Source organism: Schistocerca gregaria, chromosome 3 (genome assembly GCF_023897955.1).
Source record: "Schistocerca gregaria isolate iqSchGreg1 chromosome 3, iqSchGreg1.2, whole genome shotgun sequence".
In the NCBI taxonomy this organism is placed as follows: Eukaryota; Metazoa; Arthropoda; class Insecta; order Orthoptera; family Acrididae; genus Schistocerca; species Schistocerca gregaria.
Window position 1 is genome coordinate 942,019,567 of NC_064922.1, and position 7,514 is coordinate 942,027,080.

Consider the following 7,514-nt stretch of genomic DNA (forward strand, 5'->3'; position numbering starts at 1 on the left):
GAAAACCACAACAACCACCACTACCCTCGTATTTGGAGCTATGAATATGGCATGAAATTAAATCAGTGCCACAGCTCAATGTCGAGCATTTCACTGTGTAAAGGCTAGTGCAGCTCGCGTAGATTCGCAAGCGTCACAACAACTTCTACATCTATACTCCGCAAGCCACCTGACTCTGTGTGGCCGAGGGTACCTTTAGTACCTCTATCGGTTCTTCCTTGTATTCCGGTCTCGTATTGTTCGTGGATAGAAGAATTGTCGGCATGCCTCTGTGTGGGCTCTAATCCCTCTGATTTTATCCTCATGGTCTCTTTGCGAGATACACGTAGGAGGGAGCAATATACTGCTTGATTCCTCGGTGATGGTATGTTCTCGAAACTTCAATAAAAGCCCTTACCGAGCTGCTGAGCGTCTCTCTTGCAGAGTCTTCCACTGGAGTTTATCTATCATCTCCGTAACGCTTTCGCTATTTCTAAAAGATCCTGTAACGAAGCGTGCTGCTCTCCGTTGGATCTTCTCTATCTCTTCTATCAACCCTATCTGAATACTGTTCAGCAGTGTGGGATCCATACCAAACAGTGGGCGAACAAGCGTACCGTAACCTACTTCCTTTGTTTTCTGACTGCATTTCCTTAGGATTATTCCAATGAATCTCACTCTGGCATCTGCTTTACCGACGATTAATTTGGTGTGTTCATTCAATTTTAGATCACTCCTAATGCCTACTCCCAGATAATTTATGGAATTAACTGCTTCCAGCTGCTGACCTGCTATATTGTAGCTAAATGATACAGGATATTTCTTTCTATGTATTTGCAGCACATTACACTTGTCTACATTGAGATTCAATTGCCATTCCCTGCACCATGCGTCAATTCGTTGCAGATCCTTCTGCATTTCAGTTCAATTTTCCATTATTACAATCTCTCGATATACTGCAGCATCATCGGATACTGTGAACAGCAACGGTCCTACTACACTCCCCTGCGGCACACCTGAAATCACTCTTACTTCGGAAGACTTCTCTCCATTGAGAATGACATGCTGCGTTCTGTTATCTACTAACTCTCCAATCCAATCACACAATTGGCCTGATGGTCCATATGCTCGTACTTTGTTCATTAAACGACTGTGGGGAACTGTACCAAACGCCTTGAGGAAGTCAAGAAACACAGCATCTACCTGTGAACCCGTGTCTATGGCCCTCTGAGTCTCGTGGACGAATAGCGCAAGCTGGGTTTCACATGATCGTCTTTTTCGAAACCCATGCTGATTCCTACAGAGTAGATTTCTAGTCTCCAGAAAAGTCATTATACTCGAACATAATACGTGTTCCAAAATTCTACAACTGATCGACGTTAGAGATATAGGTCTATAGTTCTGCACATCTGTTCCACGTCCTTCTTGAAAATGGGGTTGACCTGTGCCCTTTTCCAATCTTTTGGAACGCTACGCTCTTCTGGAGACCTAACGGTACACCGCTGCAATAAGGGGGGCAAGTTAAAAAAAAAAGTTTTAAATGGCTCTGAGCACTATGGGACTCAAATGCTGTGGTCATTAGTCTCCTAGAACTCAGAACTACTTAAACCTAACTAACATAAGGACATCACACACATCCATGCTCGAGGCAGGATTCGAACCTGCGACCGTAGCAGTCGCACGGTTCCGGACTGCGCGCCTAGAACCGCGAGACCACCGCGGCTGGCGGGGGGCAAGTTCCTTCGCGTATTCTGTGTAAAATCGAACTGGTATCTGTAATATTAGTAATTTTCGCCTAACAAACATTAATATATGCTCAATAGTAAACGTCTGATGGCCTAAAGTTATCGAAGAATTGTGGAAATATTGAGTGGATATGCTAATTGTTATTTTTTCCAATCAGAAGACATATAGTTTCTTGTAACTGATTACGAACAGGACATTTTGACTGTTAAGTATAAAGTATTTAACCGCAATGACCATCTATTGTAATTTAATATGGAAAGGTACGTAGCATTAAAAACGTGTGTTAAAGATAAGTGTGCTTATTTTAGTAAATTAACCTTGATTATTTCCATCTCCTCATTTACTTAATTGATAATTATTTTGTGTTAGTTCATCACCAGAAATTACGATCACGCTGATGGGCCGAACACAGCATGAGGCAGAAGGAACATTTTCATTTTCCTGTTATTTTTGAACCTTTTTTTTAATTGTGTAGCGTTGCATTTCTTTTAAAGTCTATAAATCTTCTGGTCTCTTAGTGTTGTTCCGGGTATGACTACATAGCGAATATAAAAATGCACAGAAATGATAATGTTTCTCTTATTCAGGTATTTAATGCTCAGTGTATGTTATTATAATAGTGTACTCAATCCCTGATTCTGTTGCCAAGTGACCCACCAAAATATTCACTTTTCGACTTTTTTTCAAATAAAATATAAAATAACAATTCTTTTTCTTTTTGCACCCCAACAGCAACGCTACATATCCCATCAGTTCCAGCGGCATTTCCTCTTTTGAGCGATTTTAATTGTTTTTTTGTCCCTCTGTATCTATTTCGATATCTACCATTTTGTTATCCGTACGACAATCTAGAGAAGGAATTGCAGCGCTGTCTTCCTCTGTGAAACAGCTTTGGAAAAAGACATTTATTATTTCGGCCTTTAGTCTGTCATCCTCTGTTTCAGTACAATTTTGTTTTGATTATAATTCTATCGACGAATTCTGAGCAGGAGCAAGGTAGCCTCAACAAAAATTGGACTAGCTATATAGTGTAGTCACGCTATGCAAGTGCAGTGGCCCCTAGTGTAAAAAGTAAGGAATTGCAAGGTCACTTGATATTTACGCATGATGCTGGTGAATTGTTTGTATCGCCGCTACATGTGTGTGAAAGGAAAGGTAACGATATGAAGCATGTCCACTACTTTCATTTAAATGGGGAAGCTGTCCGATTTTAAATAAAAAACAGAGTTACGTGCAAACAGTGGTACAGCAACCACACATTATCATTTAAACCCCCAAAAAGACTTCAAACTAAAGCTGCTAGTTAGAAATATAACTCTCCACATCCCACAGCTACACTCTTCAATTTACCCGATGGAGCCAATCAATCAATGACAAAAATAATCCACTGACTGCCATACTGTTACCTTCAAAGTTAATAGTTACCTTGTTCAGATGAATAAAAAATTGCAGCGATGTGGTCCTTTAACTTCTGGAGTTTTACCAAAGTCAGCGTATGGAAACTTTTCGGTCTGCGTAATCTCTCACTTATAAGATTACACATTAATAAACTCACATTGTAGAAAATCACCTTCCTAGGAATGCTTCACGGAGCCAACAGCTCAGGAAAGACCTTCGCAGCCTTGATCATTTTTCCAAAGTGAAGTAGCAAAACTGGTATCACTCAATGAAGACCTTAAAAAAAGTAGTGAAGTTGTGTTAGACATACAGGAAGGTATTACTTACGCAAACAAAGTTGACAATGGGTGCGCTGGTTGATGGGAGCGACTGTAAATGGGAAATGCTTTTGCAGTCGCTCCCATCAGCCACCGCGCCGAGTGTCAACTTTGTTTGCACGTGTAATATAGTGTTACTTCTTTTTGTTAGTCTGGAGTGTTTTCAGAAGGTAGGTACAGCTGTGTTAATGTTTCTACATTTCTCCATCTGTAAGAAAACTGACTCGTTTATTGATAGAAGTAACTTAAGCGATGCTGACCAATTTCAAGAAGTATATGTCGTGGACTGTAGCATAACATGCAGTTCATAGGCGCTAAATACTCGCGGTATAGGAAGCGATTAACGTCAACATTGATAAACATTAGATATGGGCAACCGCGTTCATCTTTGGGAACTAGTTTACTGGTGATCATGGGAAGCCCCCTTCCTCCCCAAGGTACACGCATAGAACCAATCATCAGTTACTTGACAAAGAACTCCTTAGCAGCACAGGCAACCATTAACAGACGAGAGAGAAACGAACAATAAAGTCAACAAATCGGTGAATTATGTATTGAATTACCTAAAAGATAAATGTTACCCAGAAAGATATTTGAAAACAAAATAAAAGAAACGGCCACTGTTAGTTCAGTGCTGATAATTTTACACGTGTTTCAGTGTTTTAAACTACTATCGAAAAGTCCAGAAGACAATCGTCCACGAAACTCACACTGAATGGCATTTCTGTTAAATCATTCATTAGTTTCTGTCACAATGGCATACAATACGAACCCTTTTAGAGATGATGTGTTCTGACTGAAAACTTTTTGGAAAAATGTGTCCTGTGTTTATCTTGCAGGGATAAGATATATGAGACGATACATCGATAGTTTTTTAATTAACTGCGAACTGTCTTCTCGAAGAACCGTCTCATGGAGTATCTTTCATGTTCCAAAGTGATCCACGTGCAGGGTGGATGGTGAAAACCATTTATGTACTGAAAAAATTAAGTTCCTTAATGTTGAATTACGACCACAGGAACAGACTGCAAATTGTTCTGTTTGTATTTTTCTTACCACTGTGTATGTCCATGCATGACCCTGTGCCGCTTCAGATGCCAAAACTCCATATCTGGACTCCAGAAGTCTTTCAAAACTTCATGTGTAATTACCTGCTTGTCGATAGTGATATTCCGCGAGTGTTTTTACAAAAACTGGAATATTATTTATGGTTCCTATCCACTGTTCTGTCACCTTAGTCTTATGTATTAAAATTAAAAGTGTCACTACACTGAATCGTGAAGCTGAACTAACAGGTTTACATGGGGTTTCAAGACGATGCATAGGAATTCAAATGGGAATTAATCACATCCCAGAAATTATGGGTAATGGGATTGAATTGCTCGTTTCTAATAAAATAAAGAAGATATTGACACACATTGATTCGAGTGACATGTTCTTTAAGACCGATCCTTCACAGTGCCATATAAATGAAGATGTCAGCGCACTACTCCTACCTACTCAACTAATCGTTGTAAATTATCCGACTGAGACAGGCGCCAAGTTGATGTAACACTGTAATAAGGAATTAAAAAAAAACGAAGAACATAAGATAAATACAAGGACTGTTCAAAAAATTCCGGAACATTCGTAATTTCGCGCTGTGTTGGAGCGAAATGCGGTTGGCATCCCTGCAGACGCCTGTGTTTAATGTGTAACTGCCGGAAGTTTCATTGTTGTACGTTTGTTAGTAATTGTTCAGTGCTGCATTGAGTAGAGTAGAACGTTGTGTCACACAGTTTGCGAATTTCGAGATCGCTGTGTTAGAGGAGCAAAGCGTCTGCATTAAACTTTCAGTGAAACTGAGGAAAACATTTACAGAGACTCACCAAATGTTGCAGGAAGCCTACGGTCATGAGTGCTTAAGCCGTACTCGGTGTTACGGATGGTTCACACGGTTTAAAAACGGCCTTTCGACGTCTACCAACGACGCTCATGCCAGGAACGTCAACGAAAATATGCGTGCCAGTCGAAGACGATTGCCGACGAATGTAACATTTCACTTGCATTGTGTCATGCAATCCTGATACAGCAGCTCGGAATGCATCGTGTAGCTGCCAATTTCGCCCCACGGCTCATGAGTCAACACCAGCAAGACATTCGCCTTGCAATCTGTGAAGAGCATTTGGATAGCGCAAATGAGAAAGAGATGTTCCTGAAGAGAATCATAACTGGTGATAAGAAATGAGTCTACGGTTATGATGTCAAGAAAGCTCGCCAGGTCAGATGAAATGTAAAAGCCGTGCTGACAATTTTCTTTGACTTTGAAGAATTAGTTCATCGTGAATTCGTGCCACAAGGCCAAACGGTTAATCTATGGTACTATCGGGACGTATTGCGACGCCTGCGAGAAAATGTGAGAAGGAAACAGCCTGAAACGTCGTGAGACAATTCCTTCTTGCATCACGATAACGAACCCACACATTTATCCCTTTTGGTGCGTGACTATTGCACAAAACGAAATCAGGTGCTGCCTCATCCTCCATACTCCCCAGACCTGGACCCTGAGGACTTTTTTTTAAATTCCAGAGTTGAAGACCTCGTTGAAAGGACGAAGATTTGCAACGATAGACGAGGTAAAAGAAAATTCACGCGATCCAGCCAGAGGCGTACCAAGACTGCTTCCAAAAGTGGAAACGGCGTTGGGAGCGGTGTAACAATTTTGGAGGAGAGTATTTCGAAAAGACCATACACAATAAGTAAAAGATAGGCGTAGAAAAATTTTGTGGATAAAGTTCTGGAATTTTTGGAACAGACTTAGTGTGCATCATGTTCTGCCTGACCTATCCTCATAAGATTCCAGAGAGAGAGAGAGAGATAAAATAAATAAAAAGATTACTTCATTGAATAAAAAAAAAGGAAATATGATTTTCTTGTCATATTCGTCTCACATCCTTAGTAAATAGTGATTTTATGTTGTTGTTGTTGCTGTTGTTGTCTTTAGTCCTGAGACTGGTTTGATGCAGCTCTCTGTGCTACTCTATCATGTGCAAGCCTCTTCATCTCCCAGTACCTACTGCAACCTACATCCTTCTGAATCTGCTTAGTGTATTCATCTCTTGGTCTCCCTCTACGATTTTTACCCTCCATGCTGCCCTCCAATCCTAAATTTGTGATCCATTGATTAGATTAGATTAGATTAATACTAGTTCCATGGATCATGAATACAACATTTCGTAATGATGTGGAACAAGTCAAATTTTCCAATACATGACATAATTAAGTTAATTTAACAACATACTTAAGTTAATACAACAACTTTTTTATTTCTGTGTTTTTTATTTATTTTTTATAATTTTTTTGTTTTTTCTTAATTTATATCTAAAAATTCCCCTATGGGGTAGAAGGAGTTGCCATTCAGAAATTCTTTAACTTCTTCTTAAATACTTGTTGGTTATCTGCCAGACTTTTGATACTATTTGGTAAGTGACCAAAGACTTTAGTGGCAGTATAATTGACCCCTTTCTGTGCCAAACTTAGATTTAATCTTGAATAGTGAAGGTCATCCTTTCTCCTAGTATTCTAGTTATGCACACTGCTATTGCTTTTGAATTGGGTTTGGTTGTTAATAACAAATTTCATAAGAGAGTATGTATACTGAGAAGCCACTGCCAATATCCCTAGATCCTTAAATAAATGTCTGCAGGATGATCTTGGGTGGACTCCAGCTATTATTCTGATTACACGCTTTTGTGCAACAAATATTTTATTCCTCAGTAATGAATTACACCGAAATATGATGCCATATGCAAGCAATCAGTGAAAATAGGCGTAGTAAGCTAATTTACTAAGATGTTTATCACCAAAATTTGCAATGACCCTTATTTCGTAAGTAGCTGAACTCAAACGTTTCAGCAGATCATCAATGTGTTTCTTCCAATTTAATCTCTCATCAATGGACACACCTACAAATTTGGAATATTCTACCTTAGCTATATGCTTCTGATTAAGGTCTATATTTATTAATGGCGTCGTACCATTCACTGTACGGAACTGCATGTACTGTGTCTTACAAGGAACTGCTTGGTAATTTTC